Source organism: Erythrolamprus reginae, chromosome 3, assembly GCF_031021105.1.
Source record: "Erythrolamprus reginae isolate rEryReg1 chromosome 3, rEryReg1.hap1, whole genome shotgun sequence".
Classification (NCBI taxonomy): Eukaryota; Metazoa; Chordata; class Lepidosauria; order Squamata; family Dipsadidae; genus Erythrolamprus; species Erythrolamprus reginae.
In genome coordinates this window covers 122,560,523-122,584,385 of record NC_091952.1, presented here as the reverse complement: position 1 = coordinate 122,584,385, position 23,863 = coordinate 122,560,523, and the positions used below count along the sequence as shown (strand labels likewise).

General features: G+C 38.7%; 1 protein-coding gene across 4 annotated transcripts in view; it reads left to right on the top strand.

Moving 5' to 3' along the window:
- The window catches only part of DPYD (dihydropyrimidine dehydrogenase), a 735,717-nt gene that overhangs the window by 507,749 nt on the left and 204,105 nt on the right, over positions 1 to 23,863 (top strand). The gene's annotated exons all lie outside the window — the stretch shown is intronic.

Below are 23,863 nucleotides of genomic sequence, written 5' to 3'. Positions count from 1 at the left end.
TCTTAATGCCGACTAGCCTCTCCGGGGAAGACACATACAAGCAACATGATGCTCATAGGCATTTTACAGAAGGTTAGCTACACTCATGGCATTTTATGGTTAGTTGAAACCACACTAAGATGTGATTGAGGAGTCTGTGTGGGAGCACAGAATGGACTTGGGTGACCTCTTTTTAAGCCATTGGTTTTGTCATTTCAGTTCTTAAAGTGCAGTCATGTATATGTCCAGTGTCAGGGTTCCAAATACCATCCGAAATTAAATCAGAGTTTGAGGCACGGATTTCCTCCAAGTTCTAATTTATTAACAGAGCTATGTTGGAACATCTGTGAAAAACCCAAATGTAAAGCTACAAGGGTTTCTCCACCCAGTTTAAAATTAATTCCCTTGTTACCACATCCACAAGCTCATCACGTTGACCAGTTATCTTTTGCCAACATGTCCGTTACTCCCATCAGCTTCTGGGCAGGTACTGAAAAAAGGATGAACTTGAGAATCTAAAAGGAATTTGTTATGGCTTCATCTCTACATCCCTCATGCAATAGCCCCTCCCAAGTTCCCACAACAAGAATACATTCTGAAGCATAAAGTGTGGCAAGCCAAAGTTTTCAAATCAATGATGGCTTTGGCCTGACATTCAGCTAGAAAAAACACAAGTTTCTCTCCCATGGAATGATAATGGAAGACCTTGATCCAAATTCCCTGAGTGTTAGAAACCCAATTAGTTAAAATAGCGGAAAGTAGTTGCTTCCAGTACTTTGCTTTTAAAAGGAACTCAGCATATGGAGCTGTTAGGAATGAAAGACAAAGTATTATAATGGGATACTTCACAAGATAAGCATAGTGTTCAATTGCTAAGCTTAACAAATTAAAAATGCCTGATTTATATTTGAAGAAACAAGCAGGGTTCTATTTTTAAGGAACCAATACTATAAACTGAATACAAAGTTAAGGAAACCATAACCAAGGCACATAATTAGTTTACAGGGAAGAGTCATACTGCAAACATGGAATAGAAAAAAAACAGAAATTCCTCCATTTCCTTTCTCTCTTCTCTCAATGCAACATCTGATTATGATTTTTCTCAGATAAAGAGACTGTTGCATCAAAGAGTTCAACATTTTGCATGGATTGCTTTAATGTTTCAAGAAGACTTAGTTTACATATCCTGCTAAAAATAATTAAACATGTAATCCACATGTAAAGCAACAATTGCATTTCATAAATCTGATTAAATCTGAAGGTGGTGTGTATGTGTGTTTGTCTCTGTGTGTAATTTTTTTTCCTGCATTTCCAAAGATGCTTATTTTCTTGTTACATAGTGCTGTTGCTGTCTTTATTCCCACAACCAAATTATCTGATGCAACATTAAATTTTGAGGTTCTGCTTTGGCCTAAAACAGCCTTTCCCAACTGGTGCTTAATAGATGTATTATATTATACTTCTTGTAATATTCAATCAGGAAAATATACTGGCACAGATTCCATGATCTATTTATGTACATAGAAAGCAAAATACTTTTATGAATAAGCAATAAAATAATACAACATACAACAGTAGCTCAGGCTGCTTTGGAACTTGAGGAAACTCCAAAAGGTACACATTGAAACATATTTTTAAAAACCTGCCTTCCTATATTTCCCCCATAAATAATGTTACTAAGTTTGATATTTGATATTTTCTCAAATGATTTTTTAAAAAAAACCTTCCCCCCCCACTTACATCTTCCTCTGAGATCTTCAGTTATATTTCTGCACCAGTCATGAGGCAGTCATTTTTCTATAACACAAATTTCTTGCCTTCACTAATCTCCATCCCTTAACTCAAAATGTTGACTTTCAGTATTTTGTTTCCATCTAAAACCAGGACATTACAGCATTTGCTGCCATTTTTCTAGCCCTCTCCTTCCTGAACTATTTGCCCAATATGCATGGAATTATTCTGGTTTTTGTATTTTTTGGTAGGTCTTCATCCCTCTAGTTTCGCTTTCGTTGCTCAATGGAAGTCTATAGTGCCTGTTTGACATAATACCACTAAGCCTTCTATGATAAAAAGGATCATTTGCTTCATTAGTATAATGTAAGAAACTGGAGAACAAACATATCCTCATAAAGCAGGCATGATGAGGTTAGGAGACCAAGGGAAAGGACATGACGAGAAAAACAGTGGACAACTGAACAGTGAAAAAGAAAGGGAGGGGAGGGAAGAAAGTGGAGATAATTAGTGGATATAATAATCAACAGTTGTTAATGAAAAGAGGAGCACTGATGGTTCTTACAACAAAATAAATTATCTCCCTGTAAATAAGCAGAAAGTATTGCTGTTGTATCCTTAAACAAAACATTCTATTTGTGTTTTACATACAGCATAATTACTAACATTATTGCTAAATAATATTTAAATTGCTTTGCACCAGTTGGACCTTTGAGTAAATAAGAAAATGCAGTTTTTCCTCCTATAACTGAAGTATAACAGGCTATGGGGAATAGAACTCTAAGGATATCATTTTGCAATAGTGGCAGCAAAGTGTTAAACTAAACTAAGAGTATAAGACGCAACGGAATATAAGATACACCTTAGTTTTTGGGGAGGAAAATAGGGAAAAGAATCTGCTTACCAGGTATTCATCTGGCTAGCGTCCTTAGTCTGGTCAAGTTCAGCACATTATTTTATTCCCTGGTTAAGGGCTTAAAAAAATTATTTTGAGACAGTAACAATGAAAGAGCTTGCAAGCCAATATGATCTGGGAACATCATTAGCACCTGGAAAGAAACAGTTTGAGCAATTAGAGCAATGGAAAAAACCCTGCGAAGACATAGGGCTTGGAAAACATTCTTTTTTTCCAGAGAGTAACAATGAAAGAGCTTGAAGCCGGTAAGAGCTGGGAACATCATTAGCACCTGGAAAGAAACATTGGAGCAAGTTAGACTAATGGGGAAAAACTTGCAAAGACAGGGCTTGGAAAACATTCTTCGCAGAGGGTAACAATGAAAGAGCTTGGGTACATTCATAGCACCTGGTTACAGCTGGAAAGAAATACCTGGAGCAAGTAAAGCAATGAAAAACACCCCTACAAAAACAGGGTTTGGAATACATTCCTGGCAGAGAGTAACAATGAAAGAGCTTGCAAGCTGGTAAAAGCTGGGCACATTGTTAGCACCTGCTTAGGGCTGGAAAGAAACATTTGGAGCAAATAGAGAATGAAAAATAAAAACTACAAAGACGGGTTTAGAAAACATTCTTCACAGAAAGTAACAATGAAAGTGCTTGCAAGCCGGTAAAGCTGGGAACATTGGTAGCACCTGGTTAGGGCTGGAGAGAAAGTTACTCGGAGCAAGTTAGAGCAATGAAAAAACCCTGCAAAGACTTAGGGCTTGGAAAATGTTCTTCACAGAGAGAAACAATGAAAGAGCCTGCAAGGTAAGAGCTGGGAAGATTGTTAGCAACTAGTTAAGGCTGGAAAAAAAAGCTACATTCAGAGTATAAGACACACCCAAATTATCAGCCTCTTTTAGGGAGGAAAAAGGTGTGTCTTATACTCAGAAAAATACGGTATATAGGTTGGTTGATACACTACTGTGTTCTCATTTAGAAGGTCTTGTTTATGATTATTGCTCTACCACTTTGATCATATAGATGTCTGAATAGCAGAGCAAAGAACTAAACATATTTTCAGATGGTCTAACCTCCTCACTAATGTCCTTAGCATAATATTTCAGAAACCTGATATTCATTCATTCTTTTTTTTCCCCTGGGAATTGCTAAAAACCTCAGTGTAAATAGAATGTATATAGCAGTGATGGCTAACCTTTTTGTTGTTGCATGCTGAAATCATGCACGTATGCACATGCAGTCATAATGCAATGCATGCGTGACAAGCCCCACGTGCCCCTCGCATGCGTGTGTTAACCCTGGGTGCTCCCTGCCCCATACATGGGCGTGTGACCAAAAATGCTCCCCCTGCCCCATGCATTCCCATTCCTGCATGCATTCATCTACCTGCACATGTGAAACCCCCCTCCACATTCATGCATGCACATTTGCCACGGGTGCCCCAACCCCCACACATACATGACAGAGATCTGAAAACTAGCTGGCTGGTGGGAGGCGCACATGCATATGTGGTGGAGCTGAACCGTGGCAATGGCTCCCATGTCCGCAGAGAGGACTCTGATATAGGTTCACCATCACGGATATATGGAAACATGATAGAAGTATGGGGAACTGCAGTTATTCCATTCAGTTCTGAGAGAACAGAGAATAAGGGCTATATAACTTTGGGAGCCACATTGTCCTTTGTGTACTAGAAGACAGGACAAGCAGACAACACTCTCTCTTTACAATTTTAGACCAAAGTAGTGTTACATAGTCTGCAAGTCAAGGGGACCAGAACAGAAGTACTTTTTACCTTTTCAAAAAGTGTTGGTGAAAAGGAATAAAGATGATTGAAAGGAAATGTAGGGGAGAGTTAGAAGTATGCAAGGGGTATGAAATTTAAATGTTAAGTTATAGCAAGCTATGGGATGTACTGCTTTGGGAATTCAAATGAAAACAATCAAGAAATGTTCTGGGGCAAACTGAAATAAGAATTGTAACTTAATACCAGACTGATTCCCCTAAAATGGTGCTTTGGGCCAGTAAAATAAGGATTTGCTTAATGGAAATGTGTAAAATATTAAAAGAAAATCCATGCAAGAGGAGTGCAAAACCATATATTCATGTTTATGGAATAATAATTTTGGTGTATTATTAGTTTGTGGTTTCTTCCAGGGATTTTATAAATCCAAAGGATAACCTTGGGCTCTAAAATTGAGTAACTGACTCTTTGATTCTCCTGTTGCTAGAAGATATGTAAAAATGCTTGTAGCCAAGTTGTTCCCTACTGACTAAACATCTAAGAGGTTTCCAGTGTTTGCATTCATTATTCCTGCTGGTGTAGGTTGGAAATGGTTTATGTAAAAGAAAGATAAGGGTGTGTGTGTTAATACCTCTATGTGTCTGTGTGTGTATAAATAAAATATCATGACCTGTAACACAGAATCTTAAAAAAAAAACCTACCACATTGTATCCATTTGTCATCTATACGCTTTCCTATCAAAGGCTTCAACATCAGCAGTTTATTTTAAATCTGAAATTTGAAAGTCATTCTGCTGCCAACAATGAACTATAGATTTTACTACAGAATTTACGTGGAAAAATTAATCCCAATTATTTGATTTTTTTTTAAAAAAAATCATCACCCTTCCAGAATCTGCACTTTGAAAGAAACCATTTGTAATAGATTTTTAAAAACTCTTAGTAATAATTGGCCTGTTTGTATTACATCTCCTTACAAGATTGAATGGAGAGAAAGAGAAAGATTGAGATGCACAAGCTATTACTGAAACAATAAAGATGATTGCCTGTTTCAATGAAATTATATTCCTTTGGTACAAATCCAGATTTTCTCAGTATTCTATTTTGGAATTAGAGTAACCATAAATACAGTCTAGCAAGGACTGAAGACCAATGGTTTTACTGAAGAATTTGTTATTGTTAGATAAGGTCAAGGGTTAAAAATAACAGGCAAAGTTAAATACCTGTGAGGTTTATGTGCCACGAGCCCAGTTATTGTTTTCTGCATTTATAGCATTCAAACATGACATGGCATGGGAGAAATAATTAGGTGTGCTTCTTAAAATCAAAATATATTTATAGTAATTACATAAGTATTATTATTATTATTATTATTATTATTATTATTATTATTATTATTATTAAAATTATTTAGGTTTGTATGCTGTCCCTCTCTGAAGACTGGCATTTAGAATATTTGTTAGGTAAATCACAACTACTGGACAATTTAAGTTAAGGAGTGTCCAAAAGCAATACAACTCTTTTTTATGTTCACTTAAAAAAAATTGAATTCAAGCTACTAAAAACTACAGGCTGCTTACTTAAACATAAATACCACTGAACTCAGTAAGAATTACCTCTGAGCAGTATTGAGGCTAAAATAAAGAAGTACTTATTAGTTCCAATTCAACACTCAGATCTGTGTGTGTGTGTGTGTGTATGTAACATACTTTTTGTCATCTTAACACACACTTGGTGCATGAGACTCCATTATAGCTATACTATAATATTTTGAATTAGTTATACATTGTATTATAAAGCCATATTACAAATGGCTTTATCTTTTTTTTATCTTTTGTTACTTGACTATTCTCAATATATAGGCAAAATTATTTAAATATGTCACTTTTTTCTTTGTAGAACAAATAAATCCTGAACTTCTAAAATATGTGTGTTTATGCACCTGCAGTATAATATGTACTAGTTTAAGTCCTGAATCCATAGCCCTTGTGTGACCCACACAATCAAGAATAATTAAATGTTGTGATAGACTGATTTAGATTAATTTTAATTTCTTCGCTTATCCATAAACTACCATATTTTTAGGAGTATAAGACGCATCGGAGAATAAGACACACCTTCGTTTTTGGGGAAGAAAATAAGGAAAAGGATCTGCTTACCAGATATTCATCTGGCTAGTGTTCTTAGTCTGGTCAGCTTCAGCACATTATTTTATCCCCTGGTTAGGTCTTTAAAAATAACTTATTTGGAGAGAGTAACAATAAAAGAGTTTGCAAGCCAGTAAGATTTATGAACATCATTAGCACCTAGAAAGAAACATTCAGAGCAAGTAGAGCAATGAAAAAGCCCCTGCAAAGACTTAGGTCTTGGAAAACATTATTCGCAGAGAATAACAATGAAAGAGCTTGCAAGCTGGTAAGAGCTGGGAACATTGTTAGGGTTGGAAAGAAACATTTGGATCAAGTAGAGAATGAAAAATAAAAACTACAAAGACGGGGTTTGGAAAACATTGAAAGTGCTTAGAAGCCAGTAAGTGATGGGAACATCGTTAGCACCTGGTTAGGGCTGGAAAGAAACATTTGGAACAAGTTAGACAAATGAAAAAGACCTGCAAATACTTAGGGCTTGGAAAACATTCTTTGCAGAGAGAAACAATGAAGGAGCCTGCAAGGTAAGATCTGGGAAGATTGTTAGCGACTAGTTAGGGCTGGGGGGAAAAGCTACATTCAGTATATAAGATGCACCCAAATTATCAGCCTCTTTTAGGGAGGAAAAAGGTGTGTCTTATACTCTGAAAAATATAGTAATTCAATTTGGGTTAACAAAATAATAAACCAGTTAAAAAGAAATATTAAAAAGGATTGTTTGAATAGTTTCTCAGCATTTTTTCCATTTCTTTTTGATATTTTTGTTCCTTGTGTTATTTTACTACTGTTATTCTAGTTTTATTGAATTCAACAGCTCAACTGCTTTTCTTTCCCTTTGCCTCCTGGGCATCTGTTTTCCATTCTTCCCTGTTGCTTTCTCTAATTTCATCTCCTACTGTTGCTTTTTAGTAAGGAAAAAAATAGTACTGTTACTGGAATGTACTAATAATTCATTTACTCCCATGCATTCTTTTTTTAATACTAGCTTGTTTCCAGATCTGTTTCATTCCTACATTTTAGTCTTGTTTCTTTCTTAAATCAAATGCCAAAAAAACCATTTCCTTAGAATGCTAGAAAAAAAGAATATTCTTTTATTGCCTTGTAATATTTACTGTTTACACCAGCATTTTTTATTGTACTGCAAAATGTGCATCAGACTGCATCCTTTTTATCATGTGACCAATGAGAAAAATGTCAGTATCTGCTCAAGATCATCTAGTTTCTTTTGAACCTGTTAGGCTGTCTGTAATTCATTAATATAAGGTATACTTTCCATAAAATAAAAATCCCGATTCCATCATCAGATTTTTAAGCATGTGAAATCCTGGGAAGAATCTGCCAGTCAGTGTAGACATTTGTGATGGAACTAAATCAATTAATATAAAGCCATTTCTATGCTTCTTTGACCCTAACTTTTTGTAATCCAAGTGCAATTCTTGTTCAGAATATTAACACAGATGCACACATAAATTGAAAATCAGCAAGTTTAATATATAATCGCCGGATGCCAACGTCAGGTTTAAATGTGCCCCTTTCTTTGAAGGAATGTAGTTATCTTGTGAATTTTTACACATAGGAAAAAACATTATTAAATTCGAGGAACTAGGTTAGATCGACTACTGAAATTAGCACACAGAGCAGTTTTATGGCTTTAAAAGTTTCTATTTTATCTTCATATACAGTAATACCTCGTCTTACGAACTTAATTGGTTCCGGGACGAGGTTCGTAAGGTGAAAAGTTCGTAAGATGAAACAATGTTTCCCTTAGGAATCAATGGAAAAGCCAATAATACGTGCAAGCCCATTAGGAGAATCCAAAATATTAAGGCTTTGAAAAAAAAAGCTGCAGCCAGACAAAGCTGAGGCGAACACCTTTCTTCTCCCTTGAGTTCCATTAGCCTTTCCCTCCCGTTTTTGCCCACCTCTCTCTCCTCATCTCCCCCACACCTGTCTTCTCCCTTGAGCTCCATGAGCCTTTCTCTCCCGTTTTTGCCCACCTCTCTCTCCTCATCTCCCCCACACCTTTCTCCTCCCTTGAGCTCCGTGAGTCTTTTCTTCCCATTTTTGCCCACCTCACTCTCCTCATCTCCCCCACACCTTTCTCCTCCCTTGAGCTCCATGAGCCTTTCCCTCCCGTTTTTGCCCACCTCACTCTCCTCATCTCCCCCACACCTTTCTCCTCCCTTGAGCTCCATGAGTCTTTTCTTCCTGTTTTTGTCCCCCCTACTCTGCCCAGCAGAGCGCCCGTTTTTGCGATCCTGGGATTCCCCTCCTGGGATTTCCCTACAGCATTGCAAAAACGTGGAAGTCAGGAGGTGGGGTTTCCCATGGAGGGGAGCCTCAGGAGATCCCAGGATCGCAAAAACCTGCGCGTGGCTTGCAACGAAAGTCCGGAGGCGGGGAATCTCAGTGGCGGCTTGGCAGGTTCGTAAGGTGAAAAAAGTTCGTAAGAAGAGGCAAAAAAATCCCGAACCCTGGGTTCGTATCTTGAAAAGTTCGTATGATGAGGGGTTCGTATCATGAGGTACCACTGTACACCGAAAATAGTCAAATATTGGCAGCTACTTATGGTACTTCAAAATCAAATAGAAATGAAAGATCTAGCCAATGCATAATCTTTCCGCTTTGTAATAGAACACTTGATCATTTCAGAGATTGATGTTTCCTGTAATGCTTGTTCTTTTCTTCCTATTTGTAATCAGAAAGGGACTTTAAGCTTGCTCTACCTGGTCACAGGGAAAAAGTCATTTGTAGGTGTTGCACTCATACATTAGAGATGGTGCATGGTTTTCTTTGAAATTTCTCATGTCCGACGTAAACCTAATCAAAACTTTATGCCCTCTGGCATATAACCTCTGTATGAACTAAAGTACTGAAATATTGTTTAATCATACTGCATGCCACCTTTTTATAGAGTGACGAGAGAAGTACTATTTTGCTTGTATCAACAAAAGCAAGAGCAAATATTTTATTCTGTAGCAATTGGACAATTCACTTGACTTTTTGTTGTTATCATTGCTATTGTCTTTCGTACCTTTTATTATTGCTCAATTCTTTTGCATTTCTCAGTGGCTTAACTGAGACCCAAATCATTTGAATCAGTAGTACAGTAAGACCTCACCTATCGCTGGTGTTACGTTCCAGACCCGGCCGCGATAGGTGAAATCCGCGATGGGGAATTTATCGACTGATAGTACTTATTTAAGTATTTATATTGTAATTGTTTGGTAAGTTTTCATTGTTTTAAGGGTTTATAAACCCTTCCCACACAGTATTTATTTTAGATATAGTATTTAAATACAGTATTTACAATTTTAGATATTTTTTTTTTGAAAAACCTGCCGATCGAGTTCTGCGGGCTGTTTAAATCTGCCGATCGACTTCCTCAGAAACCCATGAACCAGCAAAGATCCGCGAATGATTTTTCTCATTAATATTTCTTGAAAACCTGCGATGAAGTGAAGCCGCAGTAGGTGAAGCGCAGTATAGCGAAGGACTACTGTACATTCGTATATTATGGCAAGTGAACTATAAGGGTGATACATTGAACTTCAGAATGATATGAGTATCATATCGTATATGAGTATTAGGTCTGTATCATTTTAATACCTGACTCCACATTCTACATTCCTCACACTGTTCTTACACAATAGTCCACCAGATATTGGGAGATATCTTTGGGTACTCCATAACTAAGAACATGCTAAAGTTGAGCGGTATAGAACACTGAACTTCTACATTCATTTTTTGAGATGTCTGGAATTACCTAGCAGACATTCTTCCATCAGTAAAATCTGAAAGAAAAATTCTAGGAAAAGTATTATTTTCCCTCTAAGGGATTTTCCACAACAAGGGTCTTTTTCAAAGATATTGATGAATTAATATTTTCTCTGAAAAGGAGCAATTTAGTGGGGCAACTGAAGCCAATGCTGGCTTCAAGAGCCGCCTAATCCCCATCTCCTGCCCTTTCAGCAGACCTATTCTTAAACCTGCCACTAAAGAGGAAAGAAAAAAAATATAAATTATATATTGACTTTGCTTCACAAGAAAACAATTTGCTGCTTTTACCTGGCAATGCTTGTCTGACTTCTTTGGTTCAAAATTCAACTATTATTAACCTTTGACAACCAAGGAGAATAGTGATTGAATTTGGTCTTTAATGTCACTCCAAAATCAATAGTGTAAATGGCAGTTGCTCTTGTTTTAACTGCTCTGTCGCAATTTTTAAAGTCATTATTTGCATGTCCTGACTTATACTTGGGTACAAAAACCTATTTTTTATCTTTAAAAGGGGAGATTATAATGTCAGTGTCAGGGTTCCAAATAGCATCCAAAACTAAATTAGAGTCTGAGGCAAAGTATTCCTCAAAGTTCCAATTTATTAACAGAGTCATGTTGGCACATCTGGGAGAAACTCAAATCTAAAGTTTCTTCACCCAATTGAAAGTTCAAGCCCTTGTCCCCATACCCCCAAGTCCATCATGTTAACCATTCTTCATCTGCTCCCTGGAGGGAGCAGGGTGGATGGGAGAATCCACCCATTTCTTTCCATGCAGGCGCAGGAGTGGGAAGAGAAGGGACGACCTTGACTATCTAAAAATAATTTGTTATGGCTACGTACAGATACCCTCATGAAATTCCCCCTTTCAAATTCCCACAGTAAAGAATACATATTAAAATATTATAAAGTGTGGCAGACCCCAACTAAAATGGCTTCGGCCTGACAGTCAAGAAATACTTTCATTGAACAGAGACAACAATGTTTGGATAAAGGAAGAGTACAAGACCTAACCATAAAATTAAACCAAAGTTTACTTTTAAAGGAAGAAAGGGGAAAATCATAGAAAGGAAGTTATCAAGGATACAAGATAAAAACATCTCAACACAGGAACTGTTTGTTGCCAGCAATTTGTAACTCATACAAAAAAAATTGTATTTAAAATGAATGCCCACCAGTCAGTACAAATTGTTTCTGGTTTGTGTTTTATGCTGTATTTTAATTGCTAAATTGAGGGCAAGGACATTGGTAATGGATTTTGCATAGTAGTCTGAAGGCATATTTTTCTGAATGTGATTTTCTAAAACTGATTTCATATAAGTTGTAAAATGATAGCTTGCGTTTTTAGATTTTTTAAAAATCCTGCTTTTATTTTCTTTATAAATACCATATTTTTCAGAGTACAAGATGCACTGGAGTATTAGATGAACGTTTGTTTGGGGGGGGAGTGGGGGGGGGAATCTGCCTACCAGGTATTCATCTGGCTAGCGTCCTTAGCCTGGTCAGTTTCAGCACATTATTTTATCCCTAGTTAGGGTTTTAAAAAACCCTTATTCAGAGAGAACATCATTAGCACCTCGTTAGGGCTTGAAAGAAACTTATTCGAAGCAATGTAGAGCAATGGGAAAAAAACCTGCAAAGACTTTGGGATGGAAAAACATTCTTCGGAGAGAGTAACAATGAAAAAGACTGCAAGGTAAGAGCTTGGAAGATCATTAGCACCTAGTTAGAGCTGAAACAAAAAAAAAGCTTGGAAAAAGCTATATTCAGAGGCTCAAATTTTCAGCCTCTTTTAATAAATATTATTCTATTGTTGTTGTGAGCCGCCATCTCCATCTACGGAGGGGGCGGCATACAAATCTAATAAATAAATAAACAAACAAACAAACAAACAAACAATAAAATAAAATAAAATAAATAAAATAAATAAAATAAAATAATAAAATAAATAAAATAATAAAATAAAATAAAATAAAATAAAATATGGTAACTCAAGACAATGAATATAACTAATATTCCTTCCATTTGTCCACAACAACAACCCTGTTAAAGAGTTTGGGCCAAGAGACAATGACTGGCCCTAAGTAATCCAACCAGTTCATCATTGCTGAGACAATTTCGTTAGTGGACTTCACAATATGTATAAAGCCAAATCCGATGAAACAATGACAACTTGTTTTATGGTACAATAATGATTGATTTCACAAGTAAGAATAACCACCTTAGTTACTTGCCTGGTATTTAAAACTTTTTTTTCTGCCCTTTCTTTCCATTTGCTATGAACTGTTTGATAAGTTCATTCTTTTCTCTACATACACAAGTCTTCATACATAGCGTGAACCCTTTTCAATCATAAAACTGATGGAGGTTTTTTTCCCCTCCTAAAAGGAACAAAACTACAGGGAGATTTTTTGGGTTGGAACTCAGTGTCAGGAATGAACAAACAGGCCCACATATGCAGAGTTTAAGATAAGTACTCTATTATGTTCTGGCTGTAATACAAGAATCTCTCTTCTCTGGCAACTAGATAAAGTTCCAAGAAACTTAAGGTGGTGGTGATTGTAGTACTTTTTACAGTTGTGCACTAACTTCCAGTAAGCTACACACTTGATCCCTTCTCCCTGCCACTGCTTCCCAACATAAAATAAATGTTTAGATATAAATACTTATAAAATTCATATCACATGGGTTGTTTGGGTACCTCAGAGAAAATGTTCTCCTGATTATGGAAGCAAAGTGGCTCATTCATTCAAATCTTTCATTTGTTCCAACGAACTTTGCTAGATAAGAACCAGATGTTCAAGATTTTTTTGCCTCTTCTCAAGAACCATTTTTCACTTACAAGTAACCGAAACAAGTAACCGAAAAGAAAACTGTAACCGACAAAGGCAAGGAGAAGCCTCCATGGGGCCTCTCTAGGAATCTCTTGGGAGGAAACAGGACCGGAAAAGGTGGGGAGAAGCTTCTGTGGGGCCTCTCTAGAAATCTCCTGGGAGGAAACAGGACCTTCACCCTCCCTGAGGTTTCCCCAATCACACACATTATTTGCTTTTTCATTGATTCCTATGGGAAAAATTGCTTCTTCTTGCAAACTTCTACTTAAGAACCTGGTCACGGAACAAATTAAGTTCGTAAGTAGAGGTACCACTTTATTTACTGTATCTTGCTTATACATCTTTGGGATACAAAGATTTCTTTTCAGAATGTAGAATTAGCAGAGTAGTAGCTAATTCATTGCTGATTTTAAAATAAGAGGACATAATAAAAGGACAGTGGAAATAACCACCATACAGATGACTGTTTGAACAACAGGGAGAGCCTATGAGAGTATAATGCATCCACTCTCTGTTATCGCCCTGAGTTGGCTGCTGCATTGATTTTTAAACTGGTTTCATCGCTATAAAGTGTTCATAAAGCTCCCAGTTGCAGGCAAAATTCTCCAAAGTGCTGGGAACACCCACTTGTTCACAGTTCGGTGCTCAGCATTTTTCTCAATCAGTTGTCACTATTTTGAGGCAATGATTTGAGCTCTGACATCTCAGTTCAGCCATGACAGAAAGCACAGACCTACCTAATTCAGAGTTACTTGATTCTGTCTAGGAACAGTTGATATGACTGGAGGAAAAAAAGGGGGGGAGGAATTTGTTTCCACTGAGGCACCACAGAATGGAACTGGAAGGGAGTGATCTGTAGAATACCTATGTGAGGCCTGACACTCTGCTTACACTTTTACTTAAGTGCAATAAAAGCCGTTCCATTTCTCATTGAAGATTCAGCTTGTACTTTTCAACTGTAATAGGTTGTCAGAAAGCCATAAGACACTCATTTTTATTGATTCTCCATTCAGGTTAAGAAAAAAGCTCCATACTAATTCTGGAAGGCCAAGAGAAGCTGACAGACCAATACTCAGCCATTGTAACATGGGAAAATGGCCACTACTGGTCGGCTTTTCTAACACTTATAGGTGTTTCTACCAAATGTTTTGGAATATAACCTAGTGATCGGGGCAGATTCCGTTTCCTGCCGCTACTGGTGCACTGTACGCGCAGCTTCTCACCCCACACATGCCCAGGAAGCAAAATTTTGTGAAGGGACATGTGCAGAAGCAAAAAAAATAGACGAAATCCCTCTCACACATGTGTCCCCTCGCAAAATTTTGCTTCCTGTGCTTGCACAGAAACAAAAACATACTGGGATGCGCACACGGGCATACATGAGAAGTGAAGCTGAACACGCAGCACAACGTTCGCTACCAGTGCGGCGTCCATATCTGTACCAGTAGCAATCCAATACAGCTCATGATACTAAACTCGCATTTCCCCCTTCCCGTTTTTTGGTTTCTATCTCTCACAATTTTGCAGTCAAATGAACGTTTCTATTTGAATTTGAAAATTATAACATCTTTCATTCATTCATTTCCTGCCTTTTTTATTTTATTTATTTATTTACTTACTTACTTACTTACTTACTTACTTACTTACTTACTTACTTACTTACTTACTTATTGGATTTGTATGCCACCCCTCTCCATAGACTCGGGGCGGCTAACAACAATGATAAAAACAGCATGTGACAATCCAATAATAAAACAACTAAAAACCCTTATTATAAAACCAAACATACACACAAACATACCATGCATAACTTGTAATGGCCTAGGGGGAAGGAATAAATGAGTCTTGAGTAGTTTACGAAAGACAGGGAGGGCGGGGGCAATTCTAATCTCCAGGGGGAGTTGGTTCCAGAGGGCCGGGGCCGCCACAGAGAAGGCTCTTCCCCTGGGGCCCGCCAAACAACATTGTTTAGTCGATGGGACCCGGAGAAGGCCAACTCTGTGGGACCTTCTCGGTTGCTGGGATTCGTGCGGTAGCAGGCGGTTCCGGAGGTAGTCTGGTCCAATGCCATGTAGGGCTTTTTTAAAAATATCTCATAGCAGTGAACTTATTCAACACACCTTCCTCTTCTATTTCCCCCATAACATCCCTGGCAGGTGGGTTGGGCTGACAGATGTGACAGGCCCTTTTTTCATAGCTGAGATCTTATAAGAATACAGATAGCCCTCAACTATTGACAACCACAATTGAGCGCAACTTTTTGGTTGCTGAGCGAGATAGTCGTTAAGTGAGTTTTGCCCCATTTTGCATCTTTTCTTGCCATAGTTGTTAAGCGAATCACTGCATTTACTAAATTAGAAATAGGGTTATTAAATGAATCTGTCTTTCCCATTGATTTCGCTTGCCAGAAGGTCACAAGAAGTGACCACATCACCCTGGGACAATGCAGCCATCATAAATATGAGTCCATTGCCACATGTGAATTTTTATCACATGACCGTGGAGATACTGCAACAGTCATAAGTGTAAAAAACCATCATAGGTAACTTTTTTCAGTAGTTTTTTCAAAGTTACTTTTTATTACTTTGAACAGTCACTAAATGAACTGTTGTAAGTCAAGGACTAGCTGTACCAAATACCCAAGATAGCATCATTGAGGTCTCTTTCAGTTTGGCTCAGACTTTACCTGAACCTATAGCTTCCAGCAAAGCCCATACTGCCTGAGAGGTTCTGGGCAGTATCGGGTTGCTACCAATATGAATAAGGATGGCGCATCGGCACAGAAGCAAAAAAGTGCCGAAATCTCTTATGTGCATGCGTCCCCTCATGAGATTTTGCTTCCTGCGCATGGGCAGAAGCAAAATCTCACTGGGATGTGTGCGTGCGCCCACAGCAGAAACAAAGCTGTGCACTCAGCACACAGAATCTGAGCAATACCCACAAGATCATATGCTGCAACGTCCTGCCTGTCAATGACTACTTCAGCTTCAGCCACAACAACACAAGAGCACATAACAGATTCAAGCTTAATATTAACTGCTCCAAACCTGACTGTAAAATATACGACTTTAGTAATCTAGTTGTCAAACCGTGGAACTCATTACCGGACTCCCCAACATTTTACCCTTAGACTATCCACGGTTGACCTCACCAGATTCCTAAGAGGTCAGTTAGGGTCGTGCATAAGTGCACTAGTGTGCCTTCCGACCTCTGTCACTCCTATATCTCATATACTGTATCTTCTATCCCTATACCTTTTCTGCTATTCTCTGATTGATATATTTTATTCCTATATTCTCTCTTCTATTCTTTCTTTGATATATTTTACATCGAGTGTATCCTCTATAATCTTCACTGTGTATTATTGTGTTTTGGACCAGGATATCTGCGAGACCGCCTTCTGCCGCACAAATCCCAGCTGCCGGTTAGGTCCCACAGAGTTGGCCTTCTCCAGGTCCCGTCGACTAACCAATGTTGTCTGGCAGGACCCAGGGGAAGAGCCTTCTCTGGGGCGGCCCCGGCCCTCTGGAACCAGCTCCCCCCAGGGATCAGGACTGCCCCCACCCTCCTTGCCTTTCGTAAACTTCTTAAAACCCACCTCTGTCGTCAGGCATGGGGGAACTGAGACATCCCTCCCTTGCCTATGTAGCTGTATGTATGATATGTTTGTGTGTATGCTTTTTTTATATATTGGGGTTTTTTAGGCTTTTTAATGTAAAATTGTTATTTTAAACTTTAAGATTTGTTACTGTATATTGTTTTTATCATTGCTGTGAGCCACCCCAAGTCTGTGGAGAGGGGCGGCATACAAATATAATAAATAATAATAATAATAAATAATAATAACTAACCAACCAACCCACCAACCAACCAACAAACAAACAAACAAATAAATACTGGTAGTGATGGAATCTGCCCCTGGTTCTGGGAAGTAAAAGTTACTTCTAGAAGGCATCTAGGATGAAGGAAGCTGATACAGGCTCTCCTCAGCTAAATATGATGTTCTAGATAAGAATACTAAAACCTTATGTGACTGTGTAAGGTTTGGGGGTTTTCTGCTGTTGTTCTTGTTATTCTAAACCACCTACCAACTGGACTGTAATAGGACATACTGGTATATGGCAGATTGGTAGATGGGTTCTCATTCTAGGAGTGAGAGTGGTTGATTGGTCAGAAATTCTATGCTTAAAGGAGGCCTAAATGCAGGGGTGGGCTACTGCCCGGATGGTGGGAGAAATGCAGTGGGGTAGCAAAAATGGAGCTCCACCCCAGAGCACCCAATTTACATTGAAAGACGTTGAAAGAAAATGCTGGGCGTCCTGCATAAGCCACGTGTGTGGTACTAAACATTTTGGTAGCCCTTCACTGCCTAAATGCTATGATTTTCCTACTGTTAGTTGATAGATAGATGATAGATAGATAGATGATAGATAGGTGATAGATAGATAGATAGATAGATAGATAGAGAGATAGAGAGAGAGATAGATAGATAGATGATTATTATAGAGAGATTAGATGGATGAGAGAGAGAGCGCGCTAAGAAATAGAAGAAAAATCAAGAGAAAAGATGATAGTAAAGAAAGTAAAGTGGCAGTTTTAGAAAATGTGTGTAGCTTCTCTCGTTTTATTTATTTCTTTGTTAAATTTATTTGCTGCCTCCTTGGGCTAGTCTAGGTGGCTTTCAACAATAAAAAGGAAGAAATAAAAAGTGTGTAAACAGAAAAAAGTAAAATACTAGAACAATATAACAAGCAATGAAAAAGGAACACAGTGAGAATACATTAAGATGATAACAAAAAGTTGGATGGGTGGAGAGCAAAGAAGGTAGATTATGCTATCAATCCAGAAACCACCTGCAGCTCGGAACTCCCCCATCCAGTTGCAGTCTTTGTGGAAGGATAGGAGCGGGGGGGGGGGAGGTGAGGGAGGGTCATATTTTACCCTAGAGCACGGGTGTCAAACTCACTGCATCACATTGCTATCACCTGATGTTTCATGACTTTTTCCCATTCATGGAGCTGGTGTGGGCATGGCCTGTGCATGATGCATCTGGCCTGTGGGCCACCAGTTTGACACCCCTGTCCTAGAGCATAAGATATCTATCTGTCTGCCTGCCTGTCTGTCTGTCTGTCTGTCTGTATGTATGTATGTCAAAATGTGTACAGGATAATAGGTATGGTATAAATGTAAATAAAAGCAAGTAGATACAGGTAAATTTAGACAATAGGACAGTAGGATAGGGATGGTAGGCATGACGGGGCGCTTATGCACACCCCTTACAGCCTCTTAGGAATGGGGTGAGGTTGACTGTAGACAGTCTAAAGTTAAAGTTTTGGGGGTTTGGGGAAGAAACCACAGAGTCAGGTAGTGCATTCTATGCACTGATCGCTCTGTTGCTGAAGTCGTATTTTCTGCAATCAAGTTTGGAGCAGTGTACATTAAGTTTGAATCGATTGTGTGCGTGTGTTGTTGCAGTTGAAGTTAAAGTATGGCCAAAGGGCAGGCGCTGCAGCAAAGAAGACTCTTCTTCTGGATCCTGAGAGTTCTTTGACGGGATCCAAAGTAGGCCCTTTATGCCAGCACGAGTAGGACTGTATTGTTTCTAGTACAGGGGTGGGGAACTATGGCTCAGGAATTCTGGAAGTTGAAGTAGTTCCCCATCTCTGGCCTAATGGGATGAGATGGTTCAACAGTTAGCCTGGATTTATGCCATTAAGGACTTCAAAGGTCACTTTGTCAAGCATATGACTTTGGTTATGAGGAAAATTACGTTCTGAACAACCCATAGAGTGGGCTGTCAGTATGAGCCATGAACAGTGGATCTCATTTCTTCATACAAAACAGTATGCATTTACCGGGCTTTCAAGTTTTTCGGGGTGATCGGAATGCAGAATTATCTGGAAAAAAAAGGGGAGGAGGCTTATGTATATATATCAACAACAGCTGGTCTCAAGACATCACCATTATACAAAAGTTCTGTGATGAAAACTTGGAGTCTTTAATTATTAATTGCAAACCCTTTTATTCTCCTCGTGAGATTCATTCCTTCTTAATTTCTACAATTTACATCCCTCCCCAAGCATCTGTACAAAAGGCACTAAAAACCCTAGCTGATCAGATTATGGAGGCTGAAGCCAAATACCCTGATTCACTGGCCATTATTTTGGGAGATTTTAACAAGGCAAACTTAAGAGATGAGCTACCAAAATACTTTCAACATGTAAATTGTCCCACCAGAGGCAATAATATCTTAGACCATTGTTACACAGCTGTAAAAAATGCATACAGGGCTTTACCAAGAGCAGCTGTGGGCCATTCTGATCATTGCATGATTCACCTTGTACCTGCTTACAAACAAAGATTTAAAGCCACAAAACCAATAATTAAATCAGTGAGGACTTGGACTGAGGAAGCAAAGTTAAAGCTACAGGCTTGCTTTGACTGCACAGACTGGAATATTTTTAAAGACACCTCTGCAGATCTAGATGAACTCACAGATATTGTAACATCATATGTCAGCTTCTGTGAAGACCTATGTGTACCAAACAGGAACTTGAAAATATACAGTAACAATAAACCTTGGTTCACAGCCAAACTCAAGCAGTTACGTCATTCCAAAGAGGAAGCCTACAGAAAAGGTGATAGAATGCTGTACAATCAGGCCAGAAATATATTAACAAAGGAGATCAGAGCAGCAAAAAGGAACTACTCTGAAAAGCTAAAGAATCAATTCTCAACAAATGAACCAGCAAACATGTGGAAAACTCTCAAAAACATCACCTGTTACAGCAAACCACCTTCCCAAGCTGAAGGAGATCAGCAATTGGCAGATGACCTGAATGTGTTCTACTGCAGGTTTGAAAAGAAACCTCAACCACTTATGTGCACAACCTCCATCCCAGACACACCAACAACAGCTAAATCTTCTACAACTGAACCCATCCCATTGTGTTTACAACCCCTAGTGATCACAGAAAAGGAAGTGAAAGATCTATTTCTCAGACAGAAGCCTGGAAAAGCACCAGGCCCAGACAAGATAACTCCTTCTTGCTTAAAAGTCTGTGCTGACCAATTGGCCCCCATCTTCACCCAAATCTTCAACAAATCACTAGAGTTGTGCTATGTTCCTTCCTGCTTCAAACGCTCGACTATCATCCCAGTGCCAAAGAAGCCCTCCATCAAGGAACTGAATGACTACAGACCAGTTGCTCTAACATCTGTAGTTATGAAAACCTTTGAAAGGCTAGTGATGTTCCATTTGAAAGCCATCACGGATCCACTGTTAGACCCCCTGCAATTTGCATACCGAGCAAATAGATCAACAGATGATGCTGTTAATATGGCTCTACACTTCATCCTTCAACATCTTGAATCTCCAATGACCTACGCCAGGGTCCTCTTTGTGGACTTCAGTTCAGCATTCAATACCATCGTACCGGACATTCTCTTAACCAAACTAAATCAGCTAGCGGTACCTGAACATACTTGTAAGTGGATCACAAGCTTCCTAACAGACAGGAAGCAGCAGGTGAAGCTAGGAAAAATCACATCAGATATATGTACAATTAGCACAGGTGCCCCCCAAGGCTGTGTACTCTCACCACTTCTCTTCTCTCTATACACTAATGACTGCATCTCATACAATCCATCTGTTAAACTACTGAAGTTTGCAGATGATACAACAGTGATCGGACTCATTCGAGACAATGATGAATCCGCATACAGACGGGAAGTTGAACAACTATCCTTGTGGTGTGACCAGAACAATCTAGAACTGAACACACTCAAAACCGTAGAAAAGGTGGTAGACTTTAAGAGAAACCCTTCCACCCTTCCACCTCTCACAGTACTAGACAACACAGTATCAACAGTAGAGACCTTCAAATTTCTAGGTTCTATCATATCTCAAGACCTAAAATGGTCACCTAACATCAAAAACATCATCAAAAAAGCACAACAAAGAATGTTCTTTCTGCGCCAGCTCAGGAAGCTCAAACTGCCCAAGGAGCTGCTGATTCAGTTCTACAGAGGAATCATTGAGTCTGTCATCTGCACCTCTATAACTGTCTGGTTTGGTGCTGCAACCCAACAGGACCGACACAGACTTCAGAGGATAATCAGAATTGCAGAAAAAACAATTGCTGCCAATCTGCCTTCCATTGAGGACCTATATACTGCACGAGCCAAAAAGAGGGCGGGTAAAATATTTACTGACCCCTCGCATCCTGGACACAAATTGTTTCAACTCCTACCCTCAAAACGTCACTACAGAGTACTGCACACCAAGACAACTAGACACAAGAACAGTTTTTTCCCGAACGCCATCACTCTACTAAACAAATAATTCCCTCAAAACTGTCAGAGTTTCTACTAAATCTGCACTTCTATTCTACTAGTTTTTCTCATTATTCCTATCACCCATTTCCTCCCATGTTGACTGTATGACTGTAACTTGTTGCGTATATCCTAAGATTTTTATTAATATTGCTTCTTCATTGCTTATTTGACCCCTATGACAATCATTAAGTGTTGTATCACATGATTCTTGACAAATGTATATTTTATTTTATGTACGTTGAGAGCATATGCACCAAGACAAATTCCTTGTGTGTCCAATCACACTTGGCCAATAAAAATTCTATTCTATTCTATTCAAAAAATAGGGGGGGGGAGGGTGACCATAGGAGCATGTCTTTAATAAAAGGAGGCATTATGTCTCTCATTGGCTGGTGCATTTATCCATTTCTGAAGGGGAATCTTGAGATAGAATGCCAGTGAATATACTGTAGTTTCCACCTTGAATTGGGAATGTATCATAGATGTATATAACTCTTCAGAAAGAAAATAGAAAAAAGGAGCACGTCTGTTCCCATTGATGATCCTGAAAACAAAACCAAATTAGGTGAATAAATTTAGCCATTTAGTCATTGTCAAGTTGTTTAAAGCTAAATGTAAGTACTGTAATATTGTCATGCAGGGAGGGAGGGAGGAAGAAATATTAACACAAAATATATTATTAATGGATGTAGATGTGAGTCCACACTAAACTAGGGAAATTATTGTTCTAGCAATAGGGGCATTTCTTGTCTGTCTCGTCTGACAGCTGTCAATGGCAGGAGATGTTGGGTGAGCTCTTACTGTCGGGTTTTCTAAGGAAAGACCTTAAGCCAAGAGTTCTTTCTTTTTCTATCCAGGGAAATTTTTCCCCTTAATTTGACAGGCTTTAAGCAAATTGTTTGCTTTAATTAAGTTTGCAATGGGACAAGCACAGACACTAAAAAGCCCTGTGCTAGGATTTGAGTCTGAAATAAGATTAGCTGTGAAATTCACAAATGGCATCTCTTTTGCTTTAATGATTGATTGCAATTCTGTAATTAGGCACTGTGAAATTTTGGGTAGGATTAAGACAGATTTAATTTTCTGGAGGTAATTTTGGACATCCCACAGGAGGAGTAGGAAGTGATTATGTTCTCGGTGTATCATCATGAACAAGACAAAGAGTAATCTAAGTGGTAAAATTCAGATAGCGGAAAGGCACTTAGAAGGCATTGATCTGCAATAATTGAAAATGAATCCTTTCGCATTTCTACACTGCTTGCAGAAGAATGTAAGCAACTGACACAGCACAGATAGTCTTCAACGTACAACCAGAATTGAGGTCAAAATTTATGTTGCTAAGTGAGAAATCTGTTCAGCAAATTTTGCCCCTTTTTATTATATTTCTTGCCACATTTCTTAAGTGAATTCACAGCAGATGTTAAATTAGTAACATGGTTGTTAAATGAATCTGGTTCCCCTATTGATTTTGCTTATCTGAAGGTCGCAAAACATGACTCCATGACACTGCAACCATCATAAATGTGAGTCAGTTGTCAAGCATACAAATGTAGCTCACTTGACCATGGGGATATTGCAACGGTCATAAGTGTGAAAAATGGTCATAAGCAGCGGTGGACTACAAGCTGGACCGCTAAATTGTGCTCATAAGTTCTTGCGGGGCCAGCACGATTTTGCTGCTGTACCTGTGGAGGAAGCAAAATTGCGCATGGAGCCACAAGTGCGCCCGTGTTTCGGTGAGGTTTTTTTGCTTCCGCGCATGCCAAAATACGGGCACACCTGTGGCTCCGTGTGTGATTTTGCTTCTTCCACAGGTTCAGCAGCAAAATTGCGCTGGCCCCGCAAGAACTTATGAGCCGTGGCAGCGAGCACAATTTAGCGTTCTGGCTCGTAGCCCACTGCTGGTCATAAGTCCCTTTTTTCAGTGCTGTTGTAACTTTGAATAGTCAATAAGTGAACTGTTGTAAGTCGATGACTACCTGTATCTATATCCCATGTCTGATCTGACATCACTGAAGGGTTCTATACTGAGTAAGTTTTGATTTCATCTTTTGCTTTAAAATATTGCCTCTGAATGTTCTATCATCGTTACACTAAGAATTGTACTTGGGATATTCATACATTAATTCATTAAAGTTTGACTATGTTTCTGGTAGGAAATAGGCATAACAGGGGTGATATGATATAATATGATATGTTCTGACATATTCTGGAGAACCAGTAGCAGAAATTTTAAGTAGTTTGGAAAACCAGCTGTCCCCAGGGTGAGAATGAAGATTTTGCAATATTCTTCCCCCAGGAGTAGGGGGGAAATGGGGATTTTGCAGTATCCTTCCCCTTTCATGTCCACCAAGCCACACCATGCCCACCAAACCACGCCCACAGAACCAGTAGTAAAAAAATTTGGATTTCA